This window comes from Triticum aestivum, chromosome 4A (assembly GCF_018294505.1).
Source record: "Triticum aestivum cultivar Chinese Spring chromosome 4A, IWGSC CS RefSeq v2.1, whole genome shotgun sequence".
Classification (NCBI taxonomy): domain Eukaryota; kingdom Viridiplantae; phylum Streptophyta; class Magnoliopsida; order Poales; family Poaceae; genus Triticum; species Triticum aestivum.
Genome location: NC_057803.1, coordinates 425,263,118 through 425,278,089, shown reverse-complemented (window position 1 = coordinate 425,278,089; position 14,972 = coordinate 425,263,118).

Genomic DNA, 14,972 nt, shown 5'->3' with positions numbered 1-14,972 from the left:
GAAGTAGATGGGCCGGTGGATGTCATTAGAGGGCGGCCCCGCGGAGAGGGAAAAGGCCTGGCTGGGCTCCTCTCTCCTTACTAAAAGAAAAGAAAAAAAACAAAGATTAAGAAAGAAAAGAAAGAGGGGTTAGGGGAAGAAGTTGGACACGCAAAAAATTTTCCCGAACTCACAAAAATGTGCTTGTTCCGGGAAAATAGAAAAGGCCATGATTGAGAGATCTAAATTCAAATCCATTTGAATTTGATTCAAATGGTTTGAATAAGTTGAAGGTAATGAAGAGTCCAAAAATATTCGGATTTATAGTGGAGCTCCGAAAAAAAAGAATATATGGGCGAAGTTTGGGGAGAAAACTCGAAGAAGAAATGACATGTGATTATTTGCAAGTGTGTTCATGGGTGATTCCGAAAATGGAATATTTAATATAGCTCCCTAATATCGGGAGGATAAGTTATAAAGAGAATCACCATGTGAATTCCCTCGATTTAAAAGGAACGAAGATCCATGCAATTTATTTAGTGAGTTTTAAAACGGGTTGCATGATGACATGATGCAATGCATATGATGCAAAGACGAAAAGCAACGGACCAAACAATTCACACGACGAAACCCGGAAACCCTCGAAGGCATCTGAAGCTCCGGTCTTGGGGCATTACAATAAGATGCATGAAAAATAAGCCAAGTGAGTCAAGCCCTACCTCAAGGTCTGGATTATCCACATCATCATCAGGGGCCGGATTAGAGGATGCAATGGTTCTTTTCCTGTGGGCAGTCTTCTTCACAGCTTTAGTCTTTTGCCGGGTTGATCTTTCCGGTTTGTCTGGTTTTTCTGGTTTCTCCTGCGGCAGTTTCTTGCTCCAAAACGGATCATTGCCCTGGTTACACAAACACTGATATTAAACAATGACCAGATATATCAATAACAGGTTCAGCAAAAAGAAAAATCAAACTCTTACAGCTGGCGGTTTGTTGGTGGCATAGAAGGGAAGCAGGCCGGCTTTAGCATAGATGTGTTCCGGTTCATTCAGCATCTTGTTCACAGCCTCTGTGATTTCTTCGTCGGTGAGCTGGATGTTAGCATGTCGCAGTGGGTCATCAACAGTGCCAGTATACTCGCACATCAAACCGAAGCGCTGACTAAGGGGTAGTATGCTCCATGATATCCAACAGCGAGCGAGATCTACCCCTGTTAAACCGTTGGCCATAAAGGCTCTAAGCTTGGATAGTTGAGGAGCGTATTTGCTTCTCTCCTTGGCAGTCAACCTTTGCGGAAAGGGGTGTGTATTGCTAAGCCGCTCTGGACGAAAGCCAGGCAAAGGATTTTCACCAGCAGGGGAGGTGTCTTTGCAATAGAACCATGTTTGATTCCACTCTTTTGGGTGGCTATGCAGCTTGGCATGAGGGTATGTGACCTCTTTCCTTTTCTGAATCGCCACACCGCCCAATTCCGTATTGGAACCATCAGAAAACTCAGTACGGCGGTTTAGATGGAAACAGTCTCTGAACAACTCCACTGTGGGCTCCTCTTGAAAGAACGCCTCACAGAGCACTTGGAAGTGACACATGTTTGTAACAGAGTTGGGACTAGTGTCTTGTGGGTGGAGTTGAAAATCGGCTAAAACGTCTCGGTAAAATTTAGAACCGGGCGGCTTAAAGCCCCGGGCTAAGTGATCTACGAAAACGACGACCTCTCCTTCTTGAGGTGTGGGAGGGCATTCTTTGCCAGGAGCCCTCCAATGGATGGTATCTTTGCTGCCTAAGGCGCCGATCAGGACTAAATCGTCCAGTTGAGCCTCTGTGACGCGAGAAGGAACCCAGTTGCACTCATATACTTGCTTGGCCATGATGAAATCTACAAGGTAGGTGATCCCGGTTCAAAAATGCATTGATTAAGGTACATTGGTATGTGCAATGTTAAACCGGAGACAGATCTATCTAAACCGGAGTTTTATGAAGCAACAACATCTGGCGGTTCAACAAGGGGACTAATGGTATATACCGGTTTGGCAATTTTTTCTACAAAGTTAAACCGCCTGGTCTAAACATTGAAGCAGATGAGTCAGTTTACAGAAACAGATTTCATAAGACTTCTCTACAGCGACGGATCTGAAGCAAGTTCAGAAAATAAGGAAAATATTCAAGGTTCAAAAAAGAACAGTACTGAATCAATGGGCAGAGATGCATATAGATCTATGGTCTTGAGGCATGAAACTGAAGGCGGATGCTAAAAACTACCGCTACACAGAGTAAGGATTCACAGATGCATCCAGGAGTTATCGTATGAACACGAAACAGGCGATGAACACTAGAAGAACATGAAACCCTAGAGCAGATCTGTGTTGAAAAGAACAGAAGACTTACTGGAGATGAGAAAGACGCGGAAGGTTGCCGCGGTGCTCTGGTGCGCCCAGGTTGATGCAGCGGCCAAGGTTGATGCAGAGGTTGACGGTGGCGGCGGAGCTCCAAAGCTGGGCGACGCGAGGAAGACGAAGCACAAGGGCACGGAGGGGAAAAAGAAATGACCCTTCGGTCCTATTTATAAGGCAAGGGACAGGAGTCAGGTGCGAAAATCAAGGGCCCGTGGGTTTGGGAACGAAGATGTCGCCTTAATTGTCGCAGACCTATTAAGGTCCTTTATAACAGGTGACGTCACGCCGGTTTACAACGACCAGAGAAGATGACATCACGGTGGTTCAACAAACTACAAGAAGATATTGAAGATGAAGATTTTTGCTAAAGGATTGACATGAACATGTTCAAATCAATCTGGGGCCTAATGTTGGGGATATCACTACTGGGCATAAACCGGCCTATCTGGGCCGAGTTAACTTCGTCAGTAATTAAGTATGTTAAAGCCCAAGAAGGCAGATGAGGGCTCAAGGCCCACAGTCGGTTCAAGGCCTGTAGCCGTAAACCGGCGTTGGTATTTAACTTGTATTGTAAGTTAGGAATAAGTAGAGACCAAACCGGACACATCTATGAGCCGGTATTGGGACTCTGTGAATCGACGGGCGTCACCCGTGTATATAAGGGGACGATCCGGCGGCGGTTCAAGGACAACAGACAACAACTCGAGACATAGGCGAAGCTTGTTTGCTCCCTGGTCATCGAAACCCCATCAATTCCATCACAACTAGACGTAGGCTTTTACCTTCATCGAAGGGGCCGAACTAGTATAAACTCTCTTGCGTCCCTGTGTTCGCTTTAACCCCTTCAAGCTAATCCGTCGCGATGGCTCCACGACTAAGTCCTTTCTCTAGGACATCTGTCGTGACAAAACCACGACAAAAACCGTGTACCTCAACATTCAAAAAGCATCCGTTATACGAGTTATGGCAATACTCCCGAACTCCCGCCCCAGTACTGGGTGGAGTCAAGGTTATCTCACCAACAAATGCATAAAAGAGATTTTCGATGTCGGCGAACTCAGGTATTCCAGAACTGGAACGATAAAATTGTGACGACAACACCTCGGAGCTCAACTCCCCGGGACACTGCCACAACCCCTAAATGTTAGGAGGCACGAAGAACAATGTTCTCATCACAAGAATATCAGAATGATTCCAAGATACCCGCGTGATCCTAAAAAAAATTCGTGAAATTTGAGGAGAGAAAAGTTAAAACTTATACGTCAGGAGGTCTCACTAGAGCGAGGAAGGGCCAGAGGAGGAAAAAGAATCCTAGTCTACGATATATATAATCCTAAGACTCAAAACATTTTATTCTAGAGTCAACAACATCAACAATTCGATCAAGTAGGGGGCTCCTAAGTCGGGGATGGCTCTGATACCAACTTGTAACACCCACGATGCGGCTATATCTCCCACGTGTCGAGGCACGACTCAGAGGCATAGCCGCATGGTGGTTTAGTCGCAAGTGGGGTAATCTTCACAAAATCCCATGTACTAAATAAGAAAGGAATAAAGAGTTGGCTTACAATCGCCACTTCACACAAATAACAAGTTAAGCATACATCATCCAGAGTACAATCAAGGTCCGACTATGGAACCAAAATAAAAGAAGACAACCCCAAATGCTAGATCCCCGATCGTCCCAACTGGGCTCCACTACTGATCATTCGGAAAAGACACAAAACAACGATCAAGATCTTCATCGAGCTCCCACTTGAGCTCGGTTGCGTCACCTGCACTGGTATCATCGGCACCTACAACTGTTTGGAAGTATCTATGAGTCACGACGACTCAGCAATCTCCCACCCGCGAGATCAAGACTATTTATGCTTATGGGTAGGGTAAGGTAATGAGGTGGAGCTGCAGCAAGCACTAAGCATATATGGTGGCTAACATACGCAAATAAGAGCGATAAGAGAAGCAAAGCAAACGGTCGAGAAGCTAGAAGTGATCAAGAAGTGATCTTGAAAACTACCTATGTTCAAACATAACACAAGACTGTGTTCACTTACCGGACTCCGCCGAAAAGAGACCATCACGGTTACACATGCGGTTGATGCATTTTCATTAAGTCAAGTGTCAAGTTCTCTACAACCGAATATTAACAAATTCCCATCTGCCACATAACCGCGGGCACGGTTCTCGAAAGTATATACCCTGCAGGGGTGTCCTAACTTAGCCCATCATAAGCTCTCACGGTCAACGAAGGGTATTCCTTCTCCCAGAAAGACCCGATCAGTCTCGGAATCTCGGTTACAAGACATTTCGACAATGGTAAAACAAGACCAGCAAAGCCTCCCGATGTGCCGACAAATCCCGATAGGAGTCGCACATATCTCGTTCTCAGGGCACACCGGATGGTCCAGACGTTGGGTTGGCATAGACCCTGGTTGCCCAAGGGGTGCCGGACATCGACCAGGTTGGACCAACACTCGAAGGAGCGCTAGCCCGGGGGTTAAAATAAAGATGACCCTTGAGTCTGCAGAACCCAAAGGAAAAGGCTTAGGTGTCAAATGTTAAAACCATGGTTGGGCCTTCCTGCAGGAGTTTTATTCAATGTGAAATGTCAAGGGGTTCCCATAACACCCAACCGCGTTAGGAACACAAAATCAAGGAACATAACACCGGTATGATGGAACTAGGGCGGCAAGAGTGGAACAAAACACCAGGCATAAGGCCGAGCCTTCCACCCTTTACCAAGTATATAGATGCATTAGTTAAATAAGAGATATTGTGATATCCCAACATATCCATGTTCCAACATGGAACAAATTTCAACTTCACCTGCAACTAGCAACGCTATAGGAGGGGCTGAGCAAAAGCGGTAACATAGCCAAATAACAGTTTGCTAGGATGGTTGAAAAAGGTTAGAGGCTATCATGGCAATTTGGGAGGCTTGATAAACAAGTGGTAGGTAGCGCGACATAGCGTTAGAGCGAACAACTAGCAAGCAAAGATAGAAGTGATTTCGAGGGTATGGTCATCTTGCCTGCAATCCCGCTAGGAAGAAGAACGAGTCCATGAAGAAGAGAAACAGACGAGATCGAACGAATCCTCACAACTCCGGAACAAACCGAAGCTAACGAGAGAAGCAAACCGGAAAGAAACGAACATGGTAAACACACAAGCATAAACATGGCATGATGCACAAACAAGTATGATGCATGTCCGATTTAATGAGGCATGGCAATATGGGAGGCATGATATGACAAAAGTGCATAAACAAAACTACGAATTAAGTGGAGCTCAATATGCAACGAGTTGCATATTGACGAAACACCACATGACTTATTTAGTTCTCTCTCGGTTATGTACCCAACAATATTAAATGTTATTAAACATGGCAAGGGGTGAAGCATATGAAAACTACCTATCTAGACAAGTTTAAATGAGGCTGGAAAACAACAAACAACAATTCCGGAAAAATCTCCATATGCATAGCAAATTAATGCAAACAACAATTTTAAACATTTTAACTGTTGTTATCATGATGCGGATGACATATGCAAGTTTTATGAAAATGTTGACAAGAGAAGGATATAGAACATTTGGTCGCCATGACGGAATGAAAGGGGTGCCACGACAACGACAACGGAAATGGTGCCACAACAACATTCTGGTTCCGGTAACTCGATTGAGATGCCGGTGCAAAAGAAGCAAGTGTGCGGATGCGTGTCATGCAAGGATGGTAGGGTGATCCCGGATTCTGAGTGTCCCACGAGTTTGCGGCATGGCAAACAAGGGGCGTGCATGAAACAAAAGGGCACGGCACAAACATAGCGTGCATCTCATACAACAAAAGCATCCATTCTCGGACGGTCGTCTCGAGGTTATACCTTCGAAGCGTGTGTTTTGAGGCGGACCGAGCTCAATGCAGTGTAGAAGGAAGTGAACGTTATCGCGACGGTTGTAGGGGAAGTAGTGGTACATGACAACGGTAGAGGTACTCGCAATATTGGCGACGGCAGTGGTACACGTTGTGTTGTCAAAATCACAGCAGTTGTAGTTGTACACGGTTCATAGATGTTCGAGTCACCAGTAGAGGTACTTGGCATAGCGTTACAAGGTCGGTCTCGCCGGTCTCGGTCTCGGTCACGTAGTTGTACAAGCGTGACATCGGACTTGTCGAATCCGAACTCTTTGGAGGCGTCGTGGTACTTGGCGAATCCGCGTAGTCGTGCACGTTCCAACATCAAACTTGAAGGGACACCGGTGACGTGGTACTTGGCGAATTCCGGAGACGGTACTTGACGATCCAGGTATGGGTCTTGGCGGGCTCAATGATTCCAAGTGGCACCGGCACACATCCACGGTAGTCTTCATACTTGGTCTCCGGATAGATGACTCTAAGGTCTCGGTCAGGAGCACTCGTGCCAAAGAAAGTGCCCGCCTGCGAGAGAGAGCAGCACAAACAGGAGGTCGAGCAAGCTGCTCCTGGCCGAGGCCCGTCCACGAAGGTGCAACAGAGAAAGGGCGCGGGCAGCAAGGCGATGGCGACAGAGCTGCCATGGATGGCAACAACGCCATGGAAGATGCAGGGGCGTGAGGGCGGCGGGAAGCAGCGGAGGTAGACTTGGGCGCTGGAGGAAGCAGCAAGGCAGCGCCATGGAGATCCTGGACGGCGGTGGTGCGCCTGCTGGCTCCTGGAGTGGCGGAGCGACGGGGACTGGCGAAGTGGCGCCCCGGTGGTTGTGCTCGCGAGGATGAGGTCGGAGGAGGGGGCCGAGTGGCTCGGCGCGGTGCAGCTCGCACACGAGGAGAAGCAAAGGAGGCCCGATGAGGAAGGGGCTCGCCGGCTTGGAGGCTCTGGTGGCTGGTGGCCCCTTTGGAGTGGGGAAGGCGGCGGAACTGTGATGAAGGCGGAGGAGGGCCAGCAGGGGTGTGGGCAGGTCAGCGGCGTAGGCGGCCGGCGGGAAGGAGGTGTGGGCGCCGGGACGAGGGGGTCGAAGGAGAGAAGGAATCGGGCGCGGGGCGTACGCTCCTCTCCGCCTCTCTTCCCGACGGCGCAAGGAGGGAGGAGACGAACAAGGGGAGAGGGAGGTGGATCAGGCAAGGGAGCGGTCGGGCAAGGGTTAGCCAAGGGGCGGCTGGGCCTAGGAGAGGGATAGGCCGGCGCTGGAGTTGGGCCTAGGGAGGCCCAGCTGGGCTGGACTGGCTGCTGGGCTCTCTTCTCTGCCTTACTTTAAAGAAAATAAAATAAAAACAACACATAAATAAGAAAGAAAAGAAAGGGAGGTTAGGGGAAGGAGTTGGACACGCAGATAATTTTTCCGGGCTCACAAAAATACGAGGAATTTGACAAAAATGGCCTGAGGATTTTTAGAGAAAGTAAAATCCACACGCGTTGGATTTAACTCGGAAGTTAGAATTTCAAAACTCATTCCAATGAACTCCAAATGGGTTGAAATTATAGAAGGTGACCCTACACAATATATGTGATTTATGGGCAGATTTGGAACATTTATGGGTAAAGTAAAATTGCCACTCAATTTTACCAGAAGGCCCCAAAGGAAGAAGGGGAAGTTGAGAAGGATAAAAGGAAATTTGAAGAACGGTGCACAGCTCACCTGGAGGCCCAGCCCACCAGGGGCAGTCTCGTCTTCTACCTCTTGCTAGTAGGCAGAGGAGAAGCTAGCCATGGCTCGCCCCGCCGGCAGCTGCCTATCTGGCTTCCCCTCGACGTCCTGGAGGCTCTAGATGAGTGCCACGACACCCCCCCCCCTCTCGCTCTCGACCCCCTCCTCCTCCTCCTCCTCTTCTCTCTCTCTCTCTCTCCCGCGATCAACCACGAGCACCCGAGAGCGCCGAGGAGCACCACCGCGGCCATCGTCCACCCCTCGCCTCGTCGATGCTTCCAAAAGAACCGCTGCGCCTTCCTCTTCGTCTCCACCAACCCACGTGACACCGGGCGCACCGCAGCATTGTCCCCGCCGCCTTCATCGCCGCTTCTGTCGGGCGATCGCCGTGGTCGATTCGTCATCGACAACGCATCCCTGACCTCGCTCTCACGCCGTCGAACCCTCTGTTAGCTTCTGCTTCATCTCCCCCTTCTACCTTGCTCGCGCACGCCCTCTAGCCATCGAGCCACCATGGCCGAAGCTCCCTGCCGTCGCGTTTGCCGCCGCCGTCGCTAGAGCTTGCGCGGGTCACGTCCGAGCTTAAAGCCGAGATCCTCACATCACCAGGAGTCCATAGAGGCCCTTCGCAAGCTTCCCCGTGCACCATCGCGACTAAACCACCGAGGCCGAACCCCGGCCCACCACCTAGCTCCTTGCCGCTGCCGTTTCCGGCCACCCTAGGCACTGACTCCGGTCCCGTTGGATGCGGAAGAGTGCCAGCTACGTGTAGAGCTTCTCCGCTGCTCCTTTGGTCGCCGGACGGCAAAATCCGACGCCCTCCGCCGTGTCTGTCGTCGCCGGCGTCGAGCCGTGGGCCAAGTCCGGCGGGTTTGACCCCGCTAAGTAGGGGTTTGACCTCCCCTGGCTGAATGACGTCTGGGCCCAGGCCCCTGTCTAATTAGTGTTAGGTTTATTAGTGTTATTTAACTTAGTTGATTAGATGAGCCACACACATGTGGGCCCAGCCCTGCTGACATTTTAGTTAGGGCTAGCTTAGCACTAATTAACTTAGTTAATTAACTGAGTCATTGACCAATGGGACCCACTAGTCAGGTTTGACCTAGACCGGCCATGTTGACTTGCTGACGTCGCCCCGACGTCATGCTGACGCAGTATAGGAATTTCTGGATTAAAACTAATTCAGGAAATTCCAAAAATGACTTAAACTTCAAAAATTCATAGAAATTAATCTATAACTCCAAATGAAATAATTTATATATGTAAAATGATCAGAAAAATCCAATCTATCTATCTGTACTGGTTTCATGCATGTTTAAACAAGTTAACTTGTTGTTTAGTGAACAACATGATAAAGCACTATTAGGATCACAATTGAGTTTGAACTTTGAATCTTTGGTTCAAAATAGCTCAAACCCATCTGGTTATAGATGCATTAGCCCAACACACTCATTTTACCATGTCATAATCGTGCATCATATTGTGCATTGCATTGATTGTGTTCCTTCTCTGTTGCCGGTGATAGTTCCCTCTCGATAGACGTGTTCCGACGATGAGTTCGATGACACCGATGAAGAACTATACTATCTTCAGAAGTGCCAGGCAAGCAACCCCTCCCCTTGTTCATTCTGATACAATCCCACTCTCTTGCTTCTACTCTCTTTTACTGCATTAGGACAACATCGATTCAACTATTACATGATGCGGTAGTTGAACCCCTTTCCTCTGCATGACCTATCATTGCCACAGTAAATAGATGAAACCTACCAGTATGAGTAGGAGTTGTTTGAGCCCTGATGTGCCTACTCATGCATGCTTGTTTGTCATGCCTGCTAGTGCTTAGAGTTGTGTCAGGTCTGATTCATCGGGGATGAATTGGAAAGTTGTGAACATGTCCTACTGTTGAGAGCTAAGTGTGTGAACATGATTTGGTAAAGGTACCGGTGAGAGGCCATGTAGGAGTACATGGTGGGTTGTCTCATTGAAACCATCCTTAGGAACTGAGTTCTGTGTTTGTGATCCATGAACAGCTACTACCATTCGTTGGGCCCGAAACCAATGGACCCTCTCGACTTATTAACCACCTTGATCTCTGTCCAGGAGTTGCAACTAGTTTCTGGTGTTTGTAGGATATGTGTTGGAGGTCGTGCGTAGCGCTGACCCTAGGGGTGGGCTATGATGCGGTAGATACACCATGGCATGGTGTACCGGGCACCCGTTTGGTGTCTCGGGAACCCTTCACACATCGTTTGGGGCTGTGAGCGAAACCCCGGTCGGATCTCCTCGCGGATGGAACCCGAATAGGCGATAAACCTGGACTAGAGACTTGTGTGGTTAGTCAGGTCATGGCCGACTCCCTCGCCAGGCTTCTGCTTGAAGGTTGCCGAGAGACTCGATGTGTACATGGTGGTAAGTGGCGAGAGCGTGTGTGAAGAAGTACACCCATGCAGGGTTATAAATGATCTATTCGAATAGCCGTGTCCGTGGTAAAGGACTTATGGGTTGCCTATACAGTTCATAGACAAGTGAAAGTGGATACTCTAAAATGCGCAAGATAAGCATGAGTGCTATGGATGGCGTTCTCGTAGGGAGACGGGAGCGGATCCATAGTGGTGTATTGATATGGTGAATGTGTGGACTCGTGTGCGCCACCTCAAAAGAGTTATCCGCACTCGTAGTACAGGATAGCCACTGAGTCAAAGATGGCTTGCTGTAGTTAAACTCCACCATCCCTTTGTTGATACTGATGCATATGTAGTTAGTTCTGATGTAAGTCTTGCTGGGTACATTTGTACTCATGTTTGCTTAATTCATGTTTTTGCAGAGAGACTTCAGTCTCACTAGTAGTTCCGTGTGGACTTCGACGTTTAGCTTGTTACCTCAGCTATGATCTTGTGCCCTCGGCAGGATCTTGTAGATAGTCAGGCTTCTCAGCCTTTTTCATTTGTAGTTGTCTGTACTCAGACAAGTTAAGCTTCCGCATGTTCTTGTTGCTTGTATGCTCTGTAAGTGGGGTCATGAGACCCATGTTTGTAATACTTGGCTCCTCGAAGCCTAATGAATAAATACTTTGAGTTGTAGAGTTTTGTTGTGATGCCATGTTGTATTTGCACATATCGAGCATATTGTGTGTATGATTTGAAATGCTTGGTATATGTGGGATCCGACAACCTAGTTGTATATCCTTGGTAGCCTCTCTTATGGGGAAATGTAGTCTAGTGCTTCCACTGAGCCATGGTAGTCTGCTATAGCCCGGTTTACCGGAGTCCTGTTAGTCCAGTTGCTACTGCTCCGGAACACTTAGGCTGGCCGGCATGTGTCCTTCTTCGATCATGTGTCTGTCCCTTCGGGGAAATGTCACGCGTTGTTCCTTTAAGTCCTTCTAGCTTGCTACAACTTGGGTTCATACGTTGATGACCGACACGTTCGTTGCTGGGTCATGTATGCCTGTCCCTGTAAGTTAGTGCCACCTTGGGTTTACGACTAGTCATGTCGGCCCGGGTTCTCTACCATATGGATGCTAGCGACACTATCATATATATGAGCCAAAAGGTGCAAACGGTCCCGGGCCAGGTAAGGTGGCACCCTTGGGAATACCGTGCGTGAGGCCGCAAAGTGATATGAGGTGTTACATGCTAGATCGATGTGACTTAGGATCGGGGTTCTAACAAAAGTTCCCTAAGAAAACTAGTATAGATGAATCCAAAGGAGAAATGCTTATGGATTGTAACCATATGGATCAAGCAACCAATGTGGGGGGGCATGTATGTACTGAAATCCTCCAAAAGAATCCTTCAGAAATTGTAGTACATTATCATTGTAAACTTGGCAAAAGGTGTCACAAATTGAACTCCCTTATGGTTAACATTTAACAGGAAAGGAACATCACCTCGATATATAGCTGTAAGTGCATCTAGTGCCACCCCTAGTTGGTTTTGGAGTATTGACGACAAACCTAGTTGAGGGACTAAAGTGTGTGTGAGAATTGCAGGCTAACACAGGTAGAAGTCCCTCATTGATTCGGTTTTCCTACCAGAGATGACCCCTAAAAATGTATGAAGACATTGAAGTCAAAGGTGGTATATGAAGATATTCACATTGAAGACTATGACAAGAGAGGACACCACATGAAGCCTATGGAGCTCGAAGACTTAGATCTTTCGTAGTTCTCTTTCTTTTGTGTTGAGTCATAGGAACCACCGTACTGTTAAGTGGGGTCCAAGAGAACCAGTCAGAATGACTAAAGTGATGCCTAACCAAAACCTATGTCTTCGAGTGAAGACTATGAGAGCGAATCTTGTCCAGAGTCGGACAAGTCAGCTTTGCTTGCAGCCCAAGTAAAGTTGTCGTGTGAGTTTGAAATCTGACCGTTGGAACACGTGTCAGTTCCTTAGTGACCCAGGGTCATTTCGGACAAATCAGGTCGGGTTGCCAAGTGGCTATAAATAGCCCACCCCCTACAACCATAAACGGTTGGCTGCTCAGATTGAGAGTACGGCTTTTGTCGTTTGAGAGCAACCCACCTCGAAGCCTTTGAGAGAGAATTCCTTGCGAGGATAAAGCCCTAACCACCCAGAGCCAAAGAGAATTAGGCATCACTTAAGTCTTCTTGTCTGTGTGATCTGAAGACTTATTACACTTGAGGACTGTGCATCCTCCAGCCGGTTAGGCGTCGCGTTCTGAGCATCCAAGAGACATTGTGGATTGCCGGTGAACGAAGTCTGTGAAGGTTTGGGAGTCTACCTTGAAGACTTACCAGAGTGATTGGGCGAGGTCTGTGTGACCTTAGCTCAAGGGGAATACGGTGAGGACTGGGTGTCCTGAGCTGCGTGTTCAGGACTGGGTGTCCGGGACTGTGTGTCCTAAGGTTTAAATACCTAGCCGCCCTAACCAGACGTACAGTTGTCACAGCAACTGGAACTGGTCCAACAAATCATTGTCTTCAGCGAATCACTGGTTTCATCTTCCCTTCCCTTTACTTACTGTTACTCCTTGTGAAGTCATTGTATGTTTGCGCTATCTTTTGTCTTCACTGAGTGACTGCGTGTTCTGTCTGGCTTCACAATATCTTCCTACCTGATCCTTACTACATTGCTGCTATTAGTCATTGTGCTTTCACTCTATTGAATACTTGACTATGGCTTGCCTAGTGTAGTCTACCTTCCGCTGTAGGGTATTAGGTTTATTTCTATCGTTTGTCTTCATAACTCCCACGTTTTGAAGACTTTCATAAAAATCGCCTATTCACCCCCCTCTAGTCGATACAACACACTTTCAATTGGTATCAAAGCACGGTGCTCCCTGGTTCTGTGTGATTCGGTTTAACCACCTGGAGTTTTAGCTATGTCGACTGCAGGGATAATTAAAGTCTCCGTTGCATGCCCCGTCTTCGATGGAACTGAATATCCCTACTGGAAGAATAAGATGCGCATGCATCTTGAAGCCATTGACGTCGACCTATGGTATGTCGTCGAGAACGACGTTCCCAAGGCTGGAGAAGGTGTCACTGCTGCTGATGTCAAAAAATTCGTTCAACTGGACTCTACTGCCAAGAATATCATCTGTGGTCATCTGACTAAAGGACAGTATGGCCATGTGAGTGATTTGAAAACATCTAAGCTGGTCTGGGACTGGCTCTCCAAGGTCAATGAAGGCGTCTCAACCCAGAGAGATCAGAGAATCAGTGTCCTTCGCAACCTCTTCAACCGCTTCAAGCGAAATGACAATGAGAATGTCCAGCTCACATTTGACCGACTCACTGACATCACAAATGAGCTTCAAGCCCTCGGCGCTACTGAGATCACCAAACATGAAGTCGTCAAGACACTACTGAGATCACTTGATAGTTCGTTTGACACCCTAGCCCTGATGATTCAAGAACGTCCTGATTTCAAGACACTCGATCCGTCTGACATACTTGAGAGGCTCAACACACATGAGTTTCAGCTTTCTGAGAAAAGAGATATCTACGGTCCAAACTATGGGCGAACTCGTGCCTTGAAGGCAAAAGCTGTCTCCTCATCTGAAGAAGAATCTGACAGCAGTTCTGATGATCCTGAAGACATTGGAAGGGAACTTGCTATGCTTGTCAAGAAGTTCCAAAAATTCACCAAGAAGAAAGGCTTCAGAAAGTCTTCCCGATCAAGCTCAAGGAATGATGAAGCTTCTGCTCATGACTACAAGAAGAAAACATGTCACAAGTGCAAGAAACTTGGCCACTTCATCTCTGAGTGTCCACAGTGGGACAATGAGAACAAAAAGAAGAAGAAGAGCAAGGAATATGACTCTGACGACAAGAAGAAGAAGAAATACTCAAAGTCTTCTTCCAAGTCTTCCTCAAAGTCTTCATCACACAAGAAGAGCTCATCTGGCAAGGCACGTGCGTTTGTTGGCAAGGAAATGGATTCAGAGGAGGAGTCTGCTTCTGAGGAGGCGGAGGTGGAGTCTGAGGAGGAGTCCGATTCAGGCGTCGCAAGTCTGGCTACAGCATACGTTGCCAAGTCCATCTTCAACACTGAAGACAATGACTTCATCACCGACACCGATGCAAATGACAAGGACTACTCCGCTTCTACCTACTGCTTCATGGCACGCGGTGCCAAGGTAAACACACGCACTACTCACTATCAAACATCTAGTGACGATGACTCTGATTGTGGTTCAAAACCCAGCTACAAAACACTTGCTAAAATTGCAACTGAACAACAGAAAGCTATGGAACATATTCAAAAACTGTTAGACAGAAGCGATGATCTGTTAGGTGCTGAAATGACTCGATCTGAATCCTTAATTGAAGACATAAAAAATCTTCACGTTAAGTATCAGGAACTTGAAAGTCGTCATGAAACTCTCTCAACAACTCATGAAAAGCTTTCCTATGATTATCTTCAAAGGAAGCAAGATCTTGAGAAATTGAGAGCGGCTCATGAAGATCTTCAAAAGGAAAGCGAGTCACTTCGCGCCAAACAGATCAGTTCCGCTCAGG